Raw genomic sequence first — 20,158 nt, 5'->3', positions numbered from 1 at the left:
AGATGCAGGAAGATTGTTCCCGATGTTGGGGAAACTTAACGAGGGGTCACAGTTTGAGGATAAAGGGGAAGCCTTTTAGGACTGAGATTAGGAAAAACTTCTTCACACAGTGAGTGGTGAATCTGTGGAATTCTCTGCCACAGGAAACAGTTGAGGCCAGTTCATTGGCTATATTTAAGAGGGAGTTAGATATGGCCCTTGTGGCTACGGGGGTCAGGGGGTATGGAGGGAAGGCTGGGGCGGGGTTCTGAGTTGGATGATCAGCCATGATCATAATAAATGGCGGTGCAGTCTCGAAGGGCCGGATGGCCTACTCCTGTACCTATTTTCTATGTTTCTATGTTTCTATTAGTGATCTCCCTAATGGTGTTTTAAAATTCTCTAAATAACATTTTAATTTGGTAGTGACATCTCAGAAACTTTACTGGCTACCTCCTTACTCTGGTGCGGCTGCCAAATGTTCCATCCTAGTGTGATTGCAAACAGCACATTGACACCATTGTTCAAAAAGGTTCCTTTGTCTCCTGCGATACAACACTGAGCAGCAAAGCATCTTGTGTGACACATCTCGTCAGAGGCAGCCTGCAAGGATCCTGAGGCAAGATTTCTGATTTGCCGGTTCTTTTGGGAATGAACAGCTCCTGTTACTATTAAAACCAATGTGGTGTGGCAGCATGCCAGAAACAAATTTTGAGCATTATACTCCTCTTGACATTATTGAGTTGAGCCGAATGCCGGGAAGACAGTTCTGACTCACACAAAACACCTTGTATCAACAAAGGCCATTCCCAATTAACGACAGGCATGAACTCTCCCAGAAAATTGCATAATAACTCTTTAGTTTTATTAGTGATTGTGCAATATTGTGCATTGTGTAGTTGAAATTTTCTACCAAAATTTAAAGTTGCTCTGTCAGTTTGTGGTCACAGGCACAAGTGCTTATTGAGAAGTTATATTTTTCTCAGACGCCTTTTGTTTTAACAGACCTTACCTGGATTGTTTATCAGCTACGTGGAAAAGTATCCAATTTATAACACTTCATATTTTTCTTGACTCACAGCAAAGGTGAACTAAATTGTACTAATTTTCTTTCTTTTCCCAACTCTGAATGCCCTTTTTGTCTTTGTTTGCTGCTACTTCCATTGCTGGAGAGAAAAATAAAATGCAGCTGCTAGCATTGAACAGGCCAGCTGAAACAGAGTGTGCCATAAATAGGGTTTATGAGCATGGGGTAAGATACGCCTGCTCTTTGGAGAAACTGATTGACCTAATATTTCTCATAGTGTGCCAGAACTTTAATTAGAATCAGTTGCATTGAATACAATAATCACCCATTGACATAATTCTATCAAAGGAGAGAAAATAATTGAGACATGAATATGGTTTATCTCAAGCAGTAGATAAATTTCATTACTTAAGTGCTGATGTACCCTGCTAAATCTAATGGAATGGATGATCCAAAGGAAATAATGCCATATGCAAAGAAACACATACTGTGCAGAAAAACAGATTCATTATCATTACTAACACATTAATAACCACTTTTGTTTAAATCGTAAATTAACCACACCAACATGATATTGCATGGTTACACATTCTGCAGAGTATTGTTAGCCTAAGAAGTCTTTATACTTGCAGAAGTGGGAGTAAAGTTTTAATATTAATGGAAGTAATATTGATTTATTAATTTATGAAAACAGTCACACTAAATAGCCATATTTTATAAGAGAAAAGTTGAGCTGAAAAGATAAGGGTATTTATTTAATTTCACCTATTGGCTTGGTAGAGAAGGAAAGAGGACGTAGTGGAGGATTGTTTTCCAGCCTGGAGACCTATGGCCTGCAGTGTGATGCAGGGATCATTGCCGGGTCTGCTGTTGTTCATCATGTATATGAGAATGTTGTAGTAATGGTCAGTAAGTTTGCAGAGGACACCAAAAGTAATGGTTCTATTTAAATTAGTGATATAAAGCTTATCTAAAATTTCAACAGGATCTAGACCAACTTGAGAAATCAGACAAAGGAATGGCCAATGAAATTGAACTCAAACAAATTTGAAGTGTTGCATTTGGTAAGCGAAGTCAAGGCGGGACCTATAAAATAAATGGATGGGCCCTGCTCGGCCCTGCTCTTTTACTCATCATTGTACATGCAATAATGGCAACTGTGCCAAATCTCTTCTTCACCATCCTGTCTACCTGCACCTCCACTTTCAGGAATATATATACTGTACTTGTACCCTTAGTTCTCCCTGTAAGGGTACAAGTACAGTATATATATTCCTGAAAGTGGAGGTGCAGGTAGACAGGATGGTGAAGAAGAGATTTGGCACAGTTGCCATTATTGCATGTACAATGATGAGTAAAAGAGCAGGGCCGTAATGTTACAACTGTACAAGATTTGATAAGACTATACTTGGAATTTTGTGCTTTGTTCCAGTCACCCAACTATAGGAAGAATGTCATTAAGTGGGAAAGGGTGCAAAACAGTGATGTTACCAAGCCTACACACTCAAAATGCTGAAGGAACTCAGCAAATCAGGCAGGAATAAAGAATGAATGATTCAGGCCAAGGCCCTTCCTGATGCTGCATGGCTTGCTGAGTTCCTCAGCATTTTGTGTGTGTTGCTCTGGATTTCCAGCATCTGCAGGATCTCTAGTGTTTATGTTACCAAGTCTAAAGGGTTTGAATTAAGATATTGGCTGGGGGGGGGGGGGGGGACTTATTTCTCTGGAACATAGGAGGCTGAGGGGTGACCTCGTTGACTGTCTAAAATCACATGAGGCATAAATAAACTAAAGGGCTATTGTCTTTGTCCCAGGGTCAGGGAATCTAAACTAGAGAACATAGACTCAAGGTGAGAAGAGGGTGATTTAAAGAAGATCTCAGGGACATAGAGCGGTGGAAATGTGGAATGAGTTGCTAAAGGTTTGTGTGGTATAATTAGAGCATTTAAAATTATTCTGGACAAGTATAGATAGATATAGACTGGAGGGGTATGGGTGAAAAGCAGGGAAATTGAACTAGCTCTGGTAGGTAATGTGGTAGCTGCAGACAAGTTGGGCCAAAGATCCTGCTTCAGTGATTTATAACTCTATGAATCTTATCTATGGAAACCTAAAACAATCCCCCTTCAAGAAGATGAAGGACCTCAGGTATGTTTATATTCACAGATGGTCTTTCAATGTCTTGGCTTGAGGCCTATTTGTAGCTTCGTTAAGTGGTAGAGCTCTAAGAACCGGCAGCTCGGACCTTGGCCCCGAGTGAAGTCCAGTCAGGAAAACCCTTCTCTACATAAGTCCTTCTGCAGTATGAATTGATCCTATTCTTCTTCCAGCTTCAACAGGGCAATCAAGAACTTAAGAATTTAGGAAGTTCCACTCCCTGACCTTTCCAGAATTGAGTTTGTCACATCAGATGGTTAGAGACTTCTGTGAGCCTCTGGAAAAAGGCCTAGTACTTATGTTTTGATAATGGCTGTGAACAGAACCTCCACCCTCAACGTTCTTGCTGCTGGTTGGTTCCTTCTAGAGGTATTAAATATTTTCTCAATTGTTACACATAAATACATATATAGGTGATGGATAGATTGTTTGACAGGCTAGCAGTAATGTAAATTTACTTTGTGATGACAATAGTCAAAGTTAGTGATGTTACTTCTCTTGGGACTGCTGTCAAGTGAGACAGAATGAACATTCTCTGGAAATCTGAGAAGCTTTATCAGAGAGACAAAAAAGATTCCACTCTGGATATCAAAAATATTCACATATTGTAACGATTGCACAATTTATGCTATAGATTGCAGAATTCAGTAGAAACTTAGTAATGCAAAACCATCTTCTTTATTTTTTGATAGTTTCATCATTATATCCGTACGCATTGAACAATACTGGAAAACTAGTGTCAATTACTCCATCACTGGCTACATTGCATTGTAGCTGATACTGTGATATCTCAGATGGAAGAGATTAATTTATGACATTGCCTTTTACTTTTAAACAACCAATACACATCAAAAAGACAAACTGCTGGAGGTATTTGGCAGGTCAGGCAGAATCTATATAGGCAGAGAAATGGCTGATTTTTCGAGTGAAAACACTGCAGCAGAAGCAGGCCAAAGAGCCAGTTACCTTCTTACAGATACCTCATGACCACTCAGTGGTAATTTTAAGGTGTGAAGTGTATTTGCATTGAACCTTTTACTCACAAAATATAAGTTAGGTCCACATTAGAAGTTGTAGTATGTGACCAACCAATCACTATGCTGCTACAATGTTCTGTTGCTATTGCTTCAAGCTCTCTACTTACATTTTGCTGGAGAAATTGTACTGTTTTTATTGGAAGAAGTTCTTGTAGTTTCTCTTGCCTCTGCTCTTTGAATAGTTTTTCATGTGAACCATTTTTGTTTGCTTTATTTTAGATTGTTTTGCTCTGTGAGTCATTCACCCCCCATTGTACTTCCAACTCATTAGCTGATGCAACTACTCTGAATTTAAATTAAATTATTTCGACGGGTAACCGTCGAATCATATTCATTATCGTTAGAAATGTACTTAGGCATTCATCTGGGTAATGCTAGAACAGTTGTCTGTGCCTTTAAGTGGAGACGGTGATGTCATTACGCATGCACGGGATAGTGGGGAGACCATCTTTGTTTTCGGCAGAAGAAGCCTGGTGGGGCTTTGGGATTAAGTCCCTCCGAGATACTGAGCATGGTGAGGAACGGTGAGTATTAATTGACGATATCCATGTGAATTCGTTTATGCTTGTTGGCAAATCGAGAATATCGGTAATTTGACATGTTTTGCATGTGGATGCTTTAGATTTTCATGAGTGAAGGCATCAGCACTGGACAGCGTGGCTTGTGCAAAGTTCCTTACCAGCCAAGTAGATCAGTCTTCCTGTAGTTTAACTACCAGGCAATATCTTGTAAAAGTTGTGCCAAAGTGTACCTTTTGTCTAACTTTATTGTATCATGACTGATTGTGAATATAACAGCGTAACGTGAATGTTTATTCTCTGTTTGGAAGCTTAGCACGTGTGTACTAAAAAGGAGTAGACATCTTAGATGAGATGTATTCACTTACATTTTTGCTGCTATGTATAAGGTCCAGGGTTGGTGAGATTCTAATGTTGTCTGTATTGTGTTCCTTCAGAATTGCCACTACTGTATTAGTTCTGTATTAGTTTTGTGCAGTTTGCTTTATGTATTTTTATACTGCATATGCAAATCGTTGATACACAAGGGTGTGGATCGAAAGTTAAACTGAGATTGTATCAGCAAGAACTGGTTGTAAATTTGTTCGTTTTGTCTTGAGACCCCCTTCTGGCACTAAAACATCTAAAACAGATTAAGGAATTAAAACCCGAAAAAGTATTTGTTGTCCAGAGTGTGAATTTTTCCCCAGGCTACAAAATTAGTAAAACCATAATTTTAAGAAATGACTATAGTAACCATGAAACCACAAGCTTGATGTTAAAGTCTTTAAATCAGCTTGTTATATTTTACTCTTTTCCATTTCTAAATGAAACTTTGAGCAGAAACATTAAGTCTGTTTCTCTTCCCACAGAAGCTGCTTGACCTAGTGAGTATTTCCGGCCCATTTTTTAAATTTCAGATTTCTAACATGGGCATTTCTTTTAAATTTTCATTTACAACTGAAAAAGCCACTATATGATTATATCCTTCATTATATGATAGGACCTGATTTCCCTGTTAAGTGAAATCCACTCAAATCCAAATTGGACATCCAAGCATGAATTATTTTCAAAATATATATGATTGCTACAGAGCTGCCAATAGACAGCAATTATTATTCATTATTTCCGCTCTCTTTTTCCTCATTTGCAGCAGTTAGAACTTGTTAGCGAGTGACGTCTCTTCACTTTGGAGTGCAGGAGGATGAGAGTCAACTTGGTGGAGTAACAACATGATAAGAGGAATGGATTGAGTACATAGCCAGAGACTTTTTCTGGCTATCTGCTCATACTAAATGGATAATATGAGGGGGCATAATTTTAATGTGAGTGGAGGAAATTATAGGAGGTATATCAGAGGCAAGTTTATTACAAAGAGGGTGATACGTGCATGGAATACTCTACCAAGGGTGCTGATAGAGCTAGATACATTAGGAACATTTAAGAAACTCTTAGATAGGCACATGATTGGTAGAAAAATGGAGGGCTATATAGGAGGGAAGGATTACAGTGATCTTAGAGTAGGTTATAAGGTTGGCACAACATTGTAGGTTGAAGGACTTGTACTGTGTTCTATGTTCTCTGTTAAAATCAAACCTGTTCCCTTCAAACAGTATTTGCCTAGAAAAACTCTTTACTGTTGTATATCTTATTCGTTAAAATGTGGGATCAATGAGGCTATGTGGAAAAATCAATATCAGTATTCGCTCTGCTACATATCAGTACGTTGCACTGTTTCTGGAAAAGCTTTTCAGTAGCCATTGTTACCAACGGTATCGCACAAAGGATATCCATTTGTAAAGTGGAGCATAGGTTCTAATGAAAGAGGGAACTCTTGACTATTTGGATGAAAATTCATCACCAGAAATATTGGGCATAATTTGCTGAAGTTTCATAACATTCCAATTTGCTTGATTTTCTTTCACAACGAGCAGAAGTATAACTTGCTGGAAGAAAAAAAAGAGCATTCAGACACAAAAAGGTCAACAGGTAACTTCCTTAATAAAAGAGAGTAGCTAATACAAATGTGGAATTGCGGAAATAGATTGAAAGTGAAAAATACAAAATAAAAGGATTAACAGAGAGATTTTTTAAAAATTGGAATGGTTAGTTCCCATTTTTGGAGATTAATGGCAGAGCAGCGTAAATTGTCCAGCAATTAGTAGCAATTTGTGGCTCACAGCATGCTTCTTCCATGCCTCAAATTGCTAAGTTAATTAATCATGCAAGTTAAAATTGCCAAAGCTTTCCCACATATGTTTGGTCCTTTTATTATGCTTCTCACTCTTCACAGTTGCTGCACGCTCTTCAGTAATTCTGTTTCCATTTCAGATATAAAGCGACCATAGTATTTTTGTTACCGATTTGTTGCAAAACATTCCACGTTTTATTCACTTCATAAATTACAACCCCTCTTAGTCTTTGCCTGCGACTTCATTAATTGTGAAAACCTTCATCAAGTGACTCTCTGCTTAAAAGGTCCTCCAATTCCGTGTATCGATAAAAATAAATTCAATTTCGATAATAGTTCATGTGGAGAATGAGGCACCATTTTCTCAGGGTATGACATATGATCCACTCAATGTTTTCCTTCAGTCATCTCCTGTGAATAAGAAAACTTTCAGAAGGAGTATTTCTTTTTAGCAATACTTCCTATGCCATACACAACGGGAGAGAAAATGGCTGGCTCTCACCTCTGAATTAGTTAACAGAATAGCAGCTTCTGTGCAGCATAAATACAGGATATAGCACGTCATAAATTGTGGTGCAAATTTAATTTACTGAACAGGATGCAAATTCCACAGATTGGAAATGTTGGAAAAATTATTTGTTTAAATTATAGTCTGCCAAAACATTTGAAATTCAACAAGATAAAATAACAAACCTGTCTGATCATGGTGTTGTTATAGGCAGTAACTTATATCTAAAGGCAGCAGTAATCTCCTGTATGTATCTGAGACCTAGACCACCTACAGTAGTCATCTCAATGCGCTAGAAAGGTACCACCAACAAAATCCTCTAACTTCACTGATGTCTATGCCTCCCCTCTGGCTAATACCCCAAATTTCATTGAGGCTGCTGAGCAGAGAGTATATGCTGAGCTCTATAATGGGAAGATATTACCAGATGGAGGAAGGAAAAGTTCATGCATTCATGGATGTATTCAAAGCCCTCTTGAACCAGTGCACTGATGTTGTCACCTCCCTCAGAAACCACAAAGTTGGAGTAGGCACATATCATCTTCAATCCTGAGGGACAATCTAAGGGTAGGAAGGAAACGTTGTTAAAATGGTACAAGTATTTAACTTCTAAAGAAGTTATTTCAATAAAAGAGGCTCTGGACATGGATTTTTCCAGTGCATTCTGTTCAATTACTTCATGTAACCGGTAGTCGTTAGGAAACAGATGGCCAACAAACTATATAGTTTATGTATCTTGAGCTCAGCGACAGGAGAGAATTCTCTGGCTAGATGAAAGGGCGTGATGCAGAGATGTGTTCAGGAAGAAGTCTGTTGTCTGGAGTATTTGAGAGGTAGCAACTTGAAGAGAAAAGAAAGATCCCAGAAAGGCATTCTGCAGTTTATTGCAGCAACCCCTCAGTTCAATATGAAGCAGGGGATAATGTTCCATGACTATAGATAATTATTGACATTCAGGACTGACCCTTGAAGAACTATGCATGTCGGAGTAGTCCCTCAGAAAATAATTAAATAAAAAATGTGATCAATGTAGGATTAGTAGGAAAAAGATTGTTGGTCGGCAGGGACTCAACAGGCCAAAGGGCCTCTTTGGTTGCGCCTATCAACATATGAGTCTATGATTGAGCTAACCATTTACAATCAGAGATAAATGCAATAACAACAGGATCTGAAACAAACATTAGTGCCCACACTTACACCAGCAAAGAGCCTGGCTAATGTTTTTAACACTGGCCCTTGCACATGTATGGATGCCTTTTCAAATACAGCAAATGGAACTCTTTGACCACAAGGTATGTCCACTCTGTGCCCACCTTATTAGTTGCCTTTGTAACATTGCATTTGATTTTTTTCCCTACTAGCTTCCCATGCTCTAGAATTCAATTAATATGCAGTTTCATTAAATGTGGGAATAGAAACCTTGATTCAATTCAAGAACGGTTTCATTGAAATAGTGATGCTACAGTCTTCATATCACAACTGTTAGAATATCTATGAGTTTTCAGTAACCAAATGGAACAGATTTTAAACTAATCTATTTTATTAGTTCATCCTTCCTTCCTGTATGGCTGTACTGTACTATAAACTATATCATGAACAAGGTATTGCAGAGAGAAATCAAGCCGGTTCTTTCACTACAAGTATTGAGTAATCGGCTTTGGATGGGTTATGAAAATATAGTTCAAAACTTCAATTGTTGAAAAATATTTCTATCAACTTTCTACCTTCCAATTTCGTAAACCCTCTTTTCTGTAGTATACAAAGAACTCAGTGTAAATTATCTCTTCTGCCAGATGGGGGTGGGCTGTTGGTGAGGATGTAGAATCTGCAGCCTGAACAAGTGGGTGAGGCACATTTAATAGTAATTTTTGAAAGGCAATTGGATAAAGGTTTGCACTCTTGCTGTCAGTCAAACCTTAATCTGATTTCAGAATGATTAGTATGAAGAGGGAGATTGGAGAGTTTGCACAATGCAATGGCATAAGCACAATGGGCTGAATGGCCTCCAACTGTGTTTCAACATTCCACAGTGCATTCAGATGGCTCAGAGCACCTGATAATTCCTGATGGATACCCAGCTGTCTTTCATGGCAGGCTACCTCTTCAAAGTCAGAATCTCAGTCAACCAAAACATAGCTAATTTGTCACCTTACCTTTCTTTGACCTGGCACTGAAGAATCCTTCTGCTGTTCCTCACATGAAGCCCTCCTGTTACCTACCTTGTAATGCACTAACAGTACGAGTCTCTGAGCAAGTGATGGTGGTCTCTCAGAAAGCCTGACTGCATTTACACGAAGGCCTCAGTACATTCGGCAGCTGAGTTGAGAAAAGAATTAAGGTTAGTATTAGGAGCAGAATGAAGTGTGGCTGCTGAGAGCAGAGTGTGTAGGATGAGACAGAAAAAAACAAAAGAAAATTGTGCAAATAAAAGTGTGAAACAGACATATAGAATTCTCCTCCAATGTTGCTATTCACTAAGGTTATAACATGATCACACGCTGTCTCAAAGTTCAAAGTTCAATGTAAATTTAGTATCAAAGTACATATATGTCACCATATACAACCCTGAGGTCATTTCCTTACGGGCATACTCAATTAATCCTTAATAGGACAATAACGGTAATAGAATCAATGGAAGTCCACACCAACCTGGGTGTTCAACCCGTCAGCAAAAGGCTACAAATTATGTATTGCAAAAAGAAAGAAAGAATAATAATAAATAAACAAGCTATAAATATTGAGCATGTGAGATGAAAAGTTCTTGAAAATGAGTTCAAAGGTTGTGGGAGCATTTCAATGATGGGCAAGAGAAGTTGAGTGAAATTATCCCCTTTGGTTCAAGAGCCCAGTATCTGAGGAGTAATAACTGTTCCTGAACCTGCTGGTGTAGGTCCTGAGGCTCCTGTACCTTCTTCCTGATTGCAGCAGTGAGAAGAAAGCTTGTCCTGGGTGGTGGTGGTCCGAGATGATAGATGCTGCTTTCCTGCGACAACACTTAGTGAGGAGGGCTTTACCTGTGATGGACTGGGCTGTATCCACTACGTTTTGTAGGACTTTTGGCTCAAGGGAATTGGTGTTTCCATATCAGGCTGTGGTGCAGTCAGTCAATATATTTTTCACTACACATCTACTGAGTTCGTCAAAGTTTTAGATGTCATACCGAATCTTCGCGAACTTCTAAGGAAGTAGAGGTGCTGTTGTACTCTCTTCTTAATTGCACTTACGTGCTGGGCCCAGGACAGGTCTGGGAAACATTGGGTCAGACATCAGTCTCCTTCTGTCCCAGTCTGTGTTTAACTTCCCCTGTTAGCATGTTGATATCTTTGTGGAGGCTATTTGAAACACAAGTGTCATTGCTGAGGTCAGAGGGAGTAGAAAGGTCAACGTCCATTGTGGTGGAGTGGTGATATGTGTATCTACCGACACTTCTTCCTACAAAGATTAATTCCAGCTTCCCCCTTCATACTCAGGCCCACTGCAATGGCCAATCTACTGGCAAACTAGTCCTGTGTATCTCCTTTGTTCCCCCGTGGCCTCCCTTTACCGACTGCAGATCTTTTTTAGTTAGGAAGGTGGAGGAGCTGAGTGGAAAGGCCTTATTTCAGACCCGACTCTCAAACTCTGCTGGACAGCATCTGCCTCCTGCTGAGTCTCACTTGTTCCCAGATGAAGTTTTCAGAACCATAACCAGAGGCTGCAAATCCTAATTTCTCAACTCTTTCAGCCACCTGACTTGAGTATTCAGTCACCTGACCTGATTTGAACTCAGCTCAAATTGTGTTATTTTGCCTATCTTGTGTCAGCCTCAAAACAATTTCAACTGATTACAGATGCACAATTAAGTTATTCTTTGTATTTTAACTTACATCAACAAATTCTCCAAGCTTTCTCCACACAGCATATTTTGCTGCCGCTTCCCCCACTTAGATTGTGCCATTTTTATCCAGTTTACTCATTATAAGTCTGCGGGTTCACTATTCCAATATCATCAAGAAATGTCCTTCTGCTCGATGTTTCACTCTTATCATGCAAAAGATTTAGTGATAAGAAAAGTTTTGGTTTAATTAACCTTCTGTCAAGCCAATGAACAGGTTTCCCAATATCACCCTGAACATTAACACTTCCAAAGGCTTCTGGGATGGACACGAGCGATCTCACAGTGATATGAAACAGATGATTGCAAAGGAGTACTCTGATGTTCTGGATAACATTTATCACTCAGTATTAGATCTTCTAATTCAGTCATTATCTTATTGCTGATTATGGAACTTTGCTGTGCACAAATTGGCTGCTGCATTTCCTAAATATTTAGAAAATATTGATTGGCTGTAAAAGCGTTTGGAATATACTGAGACCATTAGAAAAGTGCTAACTTCTGTTTTCTATTCAGTTTAGAATTTGGACCCGGTTCAGGTCAATTATATTAGTATTGAGGTCTGGATGTCCTTCCCTCCTGGTTGATGGCAATGACAGTGACCTAACCTGCAGCAGGAATGTATTCAAGACTCTCTTCATTGTTTATTGTCATTCTTTGGTACACAAGTGTAAAGGAGAGTGAAATGATTGTTACCTGGATCCGATACAGCATTAAAAAAAAACACAAGAACAAAGAGCACAATATAAACAAAAATCCATGAAATGTAAAAATCAATCCTCTAACACACAATGTACAAGTAATTGTTTGAGTATGGCCATATATACGTACATGAGATTAGCTTGTACACATACATTAGCAGTGTGTCTGTGAAGTGACACTTAGTGCAGGAGTATCTGTACATAAAGTGACTGACAGGAAATAACACCATAAGAGATAGGAACAGCATTAGGCCATTTGGCCCATCAGGTCTGCTCTGTTATTTCATTATGGCTGACCCATTTTCCCTCTCAACCCCATTCTCCTGCCTTCTCCCCATAACCTTTTACACCCTGACTAATCAAAAACCTATCAACCTCCACCCTTAAATACACCAGATGACCTGTCCTCCACAGCACTCTGTGGCAACAAATTTCACAGATTTACCACCTTCTGGCTAAAGGAATTCCTCATCTGTTCTAAATGGACACCCCTCTATTCTGAGTCTGTGCCCTCTGGTCATAGACTCCCTCCCCTCTCACTATGGGAAGAATCCTCTCCACATCCATTCTATATAGACCTTTCAACATTCTTTATTCTTCTAAACTCCAGCAAGTACAGGCCCAGAACCAAACACTCCTCATACAATAACTCTTTCATTCCCAGAATCATTCTCATAAACCTCCTTTGAATTCTCTCCAATGTCAGCACATTCTTTCTTAGATAATGGACCCAAAACTGCTCAATACTCCAAGTGAGGCTTCACCAGTACCTTATAAAGCCTCTGCATTACATCCTTTCTTTTGTATTGTAGTCCCCTCAAAATGCCAAGTCCCTTTGAACCTTAAATTTTTTTTAATGTTCTGCCTCTTTTGAAAATAACCTATACTTTTGTTCAATCTACGAAAGTGCATGGCTATGCACTTCCCAACGCTATTCCATCTGGCAGTTCTTTTCCCATTCTCCTAATCCATCTAAGCCAATCCTCTATCCATGCTAGTCTTTTCCCTGTAATACCATGGGCTCTTATCTTGTGAAGCAGCCTTATTTGCACACCTTGTCAAATGCTTTTTAAAAATCTAAGTGCACAACACCCACCAATTCTCCTTTGTCTATCCTGCTTGATACTTCCTTAAAGAATTCCAACAGATTTGTCAGGCAAGATTTTCCCTTAAGGAAACCACACTGATTTTGGCCTATTTTATCATGTGCCTCCAAGTACCAAGACCTCAACCTGAACAGTTGATTCTAACAGTTTCCCATCTGAAATCAGGTGTTAGGGCACTGGAACAGGGATCCAATCGCAGACTCAGTACTGTGCACACAGTGATATTGAATAACAAATCCCAAGGTGCAAACAAAGTCAGTCTCAAAGTTCAGGCAGAGATCAAAACATCCAGAGAAATCCAAAAACCAGAATCAGAAAACAGGCAGAGTCAATAATCTGATAGACAGAGTACAGATACAAATACTGGAAAGGCTCAGGAAAATTTACTGGCACAAGCTGGCAAAAAAAAAAAGCATGTGAACTCACAGGACTGAAATACACTGAGCAATAAACAGAGAGGCAGATGATAGGTGGAGCACAAGGAGACACAGGTGGCAGCAATACAGGTAATAATGAGAAGCAGATGAGAGACAGAGTACTCAGTAAGACAGGGTCCAGAGTAGAGCAGGAGGACATGGCAATACAAAACCACAGACTGACAGCGGGGGGAAACACACAAAAAGACAGAGTTCAACTGGAGGTACTGACATCAGACTAAGCTAGCTATAATTTTTTTTCTTCTGTCTCCCTCCCTTCTTAAAGAGTGGAGTGATAATTGCAGTTTTCCAGTGCCCCATAACCATACTAAAATCTAGTGATTCTTGAAAGATCATTCCTAATGCCTCTAGAATCTCTTCAGCTATCTCTTTCAGAACACAGAGGTGTAGTCCATTTGGGCCAGATGACTTATCTACCTTCAGATCTTTCAGTTTCCTAAGCACCTTCTGCTTATTAATAGCAACTGCACTCACTCCTGCCACCAGGCGCTCTCGAAATTCCAGCATGCTGCTAATGTCTACCACAGTGAAGACAGATGCAAAATACTTATCTAGTTCATCCACCATTCCTTGTCCCCTATTTCTGCTTCTCCAGCGTCTTTTCCCAGCAATACGTTATCGACTCTTGCCTCTCTTTTACTGTTTATATATGTGAAAAAGCTTCTGGTATTCTCTTCGATATTATTGGCTAGCTTACCTTCATATTTCATCTTTTCCCTCCATATGGCTTTTTTAGTTACCTTCTGTTGGTTTTTAAAAGCTTCCCAATCCTCTAACTTCCCACTAATGTTTGCTTTATTATGTGCTCTCTCTTTGGCTTTTTATGCTGTTTTTAACTTTCCTTGTCATTCACGGTTGTGTCACGCTGGCTTTGGGATATTTCTTCTTCATAATGTCTGTATCCCGCACCTTCTGAGTGTCTCCCAGAAACTCCAGCCTTTGCTAATCTTCTGTCATTCTTGCTAGTGTCCCCTTCCAATCAACTTTGTCCAGCTCCTCTCTCATCAGAATCAGAACACTGCCATATGTTGTGAATTTTGTTGTTATGTAGCAGCAGTACAATGCAGTACATAATAATAAAAAACTGTAAATACAATAAATATATAAATATTAAAAGTTAAATAAGTACAGCAAACAGAGAAAAAAAGTGATGAAGTAACGTTCAAGGGTTCAGTGACCATTCAGTAATCTGATGGCAGAGAGGAAGAAGTTATTCCTGAATTGCTCTGTTATTCCCTTTACTCCACTGTAATACTGATACATCTCACTTTAGCTTTTATCTCTCAAGTTGCAGGATGAAGTTCATCATAATAAGATAACTAACTCCTGAGGGTTCCTTTATCTTAAGCTCCCGAATCAAATGCAGTTCATTACATGGAACCCAATCCAAAATAGCCCAACAGTATCCAAAGCAATATAATTATTATTGAGGGGAACGGCCACAGGTGTACTCTGCAGTGGCTACCCCTTTCTTTCCTGCAACTTAGGGTTTATGACCTCTCCGTTGCTCCTATCACCTCCTATCACCTCCTCAGCTTCCCATATGTGCCGTAGATCATTGAGCTGAAGCTCCAGCTCCTTAACACATTCTCTGAGGAGCTGCAGCCTGATGCACCTGGTGCTGATGTGGTTATTCAGGAGAATGGAGGTTTCCTAGCATTCCCACAACTCACATGAAGAACATAACGCAGCCCCTGGAGCCATTCTCACTGCTCTAACTATGTGCTAACAGACGAAAAATGAAGAAGAAATTTACCTCCCCGAAGACTGTTCTTGCCAAAGCCTGTTGAAATGATAAAATGACAGATATTGTTCTAAATTCAACTATATTCAACTACCCTGCATTAAAGGGTTGAAGTAATTGTACTGCAAAGATAAATTTGTGCCCATCAGACATAAAACATAATCATATTTAGTAATTCAGTATGTTATGATTGAGCAAAAGCTCTATCATGGACTTATAAAAACAGACTATAAGCTGACATGTAGTGTATTTGTTGAGGTTTAAACTATCTGATTTCTTCTCAGAACTGATCTTAGAGATTCACAGTAACATAGCAAGCTTGACTACAGCAAGTCTACGTTCATCCCATAGGCTATGGAAACACCAGTACTCAGGTAGTGTTACTCCCCAGGACATCTCCTGGGCAGCTGTTCTGGTTTCTTGTGGGGTTTGATCGCTTCCCATGGACCTTTGCAGGGAAAAATGCGGCACCTGCAATCTCTGCAGGCAACTGCTCACAAGAAATGAGAAGATTACTTTCAGCACAGCAGCTGAGGTGAAATCCATCATTACAATTGTCCAATGGTATATTTTTCCCTTTTCTTGATTTCTACAGGGAATCCCATGATTAGGTTTTAGGGTCGAATACATCATGTTCATCAGAATGAAAAGGAGTAAATTGGTAAATTGGGTTATTATTATCATATGTACTGAGGTACAGTGTAAAGCTTTGTTCTGCGTGCCAACCATAGAGACCATTTTATTATAACAGTGCATAAAGTAAAACAATAACAGAATGCTAAATGAAGTGTTACAGTTAGAAAGAAAGTGCAAACAATAAGCTGCAAGGCCATAACAATATAATTTGTGAGGTCAAGAGTTCATCTTATGGAGGACTATTCGATAGTTTTACAACAATAGGATAGAAGCTGTCCTTGAGCCTTGAGATATGCACTTCCAGGCTTTTGTATCTTTTGCTTGACAGGAAGGCTGAGAAGAGATAATGTCACCAGAGTGGTCTGCTTTTTGATTATACTGACTGGGGCAGAGAGAAATGTAGACAGAGCCCATGAGGGGAGCCATGTTTATATGATAGGCAGAGCTGTGTCCACAAATCTCTGCAGTTACCTGCTGTCACGGGCAGAGCAGTTGCCATACCAGCCCACGATGCATGCAGATAGGATGCCTTCAATGGTACACCAATAAAGTCCAATGACTGAAATTCTATTTCTCCGTAACTTCCGCCACCTCCAACGGGATCCCACCACTAAGCACATCTTTCCCTCCCCCGCCCCTGCGTTCCGCGGGGATCGCTCCCTACGCGACTCCCTTGTCCATTCGTCCCCCCCCATCCCTCCCCACTGATCTCCCTCCTGGCACTTATCCTTGTAAGCGGAACAAGTGTTACACATGCCCTTACACTTCCTCCCTTACCACCATTCAGGGCCCCAAACAGTCCTTCCAGGTGAGGCGACACGTCACCTGTGAGTCGACTGGGGTGATATACTGCGTCCGGTGCTCCCGATGTGGCCTTCTATATATTGGCGAGACCTGACTCAGACTGGGAGACCATTTTTCTCAACACCTACGCTCTGTCCACCAGAGAAAGCAGGATCTCCCAGTGGCCACACATTTTAATTCCACATCCCATTCCCATTCTGACATGTCTATCCATGGCCTCCTCTACTGTAAAGATGAAGCCACACTCAGGTTGGAGGAACAACACCTTATATTCTATCTGAGTAGCCTCCAACCTGATGGCATGGACACTGACTTCTCTAACTTCTGTTAATGCCCCACCTCCCCCTCGTACCCCATCTATTACTTATTTTTATACACACATTCTTTCTCTCACTCTCCTTTTTCTCCCTCTGTCCCTCTGACTATACGCCTTGCCCATCCTCTGGGTTTCCCCCCCCCTTTTCCTTCTCCCTGGGCCTCCTGTCCCACGATCCTCTCATATCCCTTTTGCCTATCACCTGTCCAGCTCTTGACTCCATCTCTCCCCCTCCTGTCTTCTCCTATCATTTTGGATCTCCCCCTCCCTCTCCAACTTTCAAATCCCTTACTCACTCTTCCTTCAGTTAGTCCTGACGAAGGGTCTCGGCCTGAAACGTCGACTGTACCTTTTCCTGGAGATGCTGCCTGGCCTGCTGCATTCACCAGCAACTTTGATGTGTGTTGCTTGAATTTCCAGCATCTGCAGAACTCCTCTTGTTTGGTCTGGTCAGTCTGGTCAGTCGTGTCGAAGTTCCTGAATGAGCCACCATACGAGTCAATCTGATAAAAAAAAAACCTAGTTAGCATTTGGAAACTTTGAGCAACAATGCAGGGTATGAAGAGATGCAACCTCCTGGTGAATTGCAATGTACTTTATTACTTCATGACCAATTGAGAGGTTCACATCTTTGGTGAAGCATTTGTTGGACTAGATCAAGTATATAGAGAGCCCATTATTAAAATATTGTATGTTGTATTAAAGGAAATAAAGTGAAAATACCTCTGAGATCGCTGATGCTGACCTTTGGTATTCTGAACACATGTTGATCTAAGTAACGTGGCAAAAGGCTTGAGTCACCCTTTGCCTGATTGAACAATGCAGTGATTTCAATGTATATACTAAATTTTACTCAAGGTGAAATCAATAAGCAGCTTCCATAAGAGATAATGTTTTGAAAGACTAATGAAGCAAGGAGTCAGATCTGAGTTTATGAATGCTTAGTAAATCCGTAGAAATCGGTGAAGCAGTTTGCATTGCTTAGCAAGAAATCTATCCAAACCGCTATTATTTGTAAGTTTTAATCTCAAGACTGTTTTTTAAACAGATTCTTTTTATTTTTAATTTACTGATATTATGTTACCACCTTAATAGTTCATTTATCAAAAACATGGTTTAATTAGGGAAAATAAATTTGTGTTGACCATCTTTGAAAATAAGAGGCATTTGGTTGTTAACAGCAGCCTACTAATGAACAGCATCAGTCACTATGGACTTAATATTAGCAAATTACATCCAACTTCTAACATTTTATGGAGTAGATAAACCATGGAGATTATTACTCAATTCCCATTCTTGTGGTTCCCAGGATGACAATTACCATGACTTTTAGCCTTCATTCCTTTCAACTTCAGTAGACATTAGTTGAATAAGTTCCATTTACAGGATGCTGTCTGACAAATGCACTAAAGCTTCCTGGAATTCAAAGGTCAAAGTTCAAAGTAAATTTATTATCAAAGTACATGTATGTTAGCTGGTGGTGTAGTGGCATCAGCACTGGACTAAGATCAGATGGTCCTAAGATCAAACCCAGCTGGGTTGCAACCTGGACAGCAGTAATTTGTGTGGAAGAAATGAATGACAATCTAATTTTGTACCTTGCCATGAAAACCCTATCACAAAGAGTCGGACTTCACTTAACGACTGAGCACAACAACAACAACAAACATACATGTCACCACATACAACCCTGAGTTTTACTTTCTTGCTAGTATTCACAGTAAATACAAAAAACACAATAGAATCAATGAAAGACACTCCCCGCCCCCCCACAGGATGAACAAACCATCAACGTGCAAAAAATAAACCATGCAAATACAAAAGGATAAAAAAGAAATAAGAAGAAGAATAAATAAAAAATAAATATCAAGAACATGAGATGAGGAGTCCTTGAAATTGAGCCTATACATTTTGGTCAGGCAGCATCTGTAGGAAGAGGTGCAGTCGAAGTTTCAGGCCGAGACCCTTCGTCAGGACTAACTGAAGGAAGAGTGAGTAAGAGATTTGAAAGTTGGAGGGGGAGGGGGAGATCCAAAATGATAGGAGAAGACAGGAGGGGGAAGGATGGAGCCAAGAGCTGGACAGGTGATAGGCGTCAGGGATACGAGAGGATCATGGGACAGGAGGTCTGGGAAGAAAGACGGGGGGGGGGGACCCAGAGGATGGGCAAGGGGTATATTCAGAGGGACAGAGGGAGAAAAAGGAGAGTGAAAGAAAGAATGTGTGTATAAAAATAAGTAATAGATGGGGTACGAGGGGGAGGTGGGGCATTAGCGGAAGTTAGAGAAGTCGATGTTCATGCCATCAGGTTGGAGGCTACTCAGATAGAATATAAGGTGTTGTTCCTCCAACCTGAGTGTGGCTTCATCTTTACAGTAGAGGAGGCCGTGGATAGACATGTCCGAATGGGAATGGGATATGGAATTAAAATGTGTGGCCACTGGGAGATCCTGCTTTCTCTGGCGGACAGAATGTAGATGTTTAGCAAAGCGGTCTCCCAGTCTGCGTTGGGTCTCGCCAATATATAAAAGGCCACATCAGGAGCACCGGACGCAGTATATCACCCCAGCCGACTCACAGGTGAAGTGTTGCCTCACCTGGAAGGACTGTTTGGGGCCCTGAATGGTGGTAAAGGAGGAAGTGTAAGGGCATGTGTAGCACTTGTTCCGCTTACACGGATAAGTGCCAGGAGGGAGATCAGTGGGGAGGAATGGGGGGGACGAATGGACGAGGGAGTTGCGTAGGGAGCGATCCCTGCGGAATGCAGAGAGAGGGGGGGAGGGAAAGATGTGCTTAGTGGTGAGATCCCGTTGGAGGTGGTGGATGTTACGGAGAATAATATGTTGGACCCGGAGGCTGGTGGGGTGGCAGGTGAGGACCAGGGGAACCCTATTCCTAGTGGGGTGGCGGGAGGATGGAGTGAGAGCAGATGTACGTGAAATGGGGGAGATGCGTTTAAGAGCAGAGTTGATAGTGGAGGAAGGGAAGCCCCTTTCTTTAAAAAAGGAAGTCATCTCCCTCGTCCTAGAATGAAAAGCCTCATCCTGAGCGCAGACGCGGCGGAGACGGAGGAATTGTGAGAAGGGGATGGCGTTTTTGCAAGAGACAGTGTGAGAAGAGGAATAGTCCAGATAGCTGTGAGAG

The 20,158-nt window shown here is 40.5% G+C and overlaps 1 long non-coding RNA gene across 1 annotated transcript in view; it reads left to right on the top strand.

Moving 5' to 3' along the window:
• Nucleotides 1–4,700: 4,700 nt before the first annotated feature.
• LOC134351380 (uncharacterized) overlaps nt 4,701–20,158 on the top strand; it is a 196,044-nt gene continuing 180,586 nt past the window's right edge. The window contains exon 1 of the long non-coding RNA XR_010019141.1: nt 4,701–4,724. This is a non-coding gene — a long non-coding RNA (uncharacterized LOC134351380). The remainder of the gene's footprint in view (nt 4,725–20,158) is intronic.

This window comes from Mobula hypostoma, chromosome 9 (assembly GCF_963921235.1).
Source record: "Mobula hypostoma chromosome 9, sMobHyp1.1, whole genome shotgun sequence".
Taxonomy (NCBI): Eukaryota; Metazoa; Chordata; class Chondrichthyes; order Myliobatiformes; family Myliobatidae; genus Mobula; species Mobula hypostoma.
Note: the sequence above shows the minus strand (reverse complement) of the source record. Positions and strands in the feature narration are given on the sequence as shown.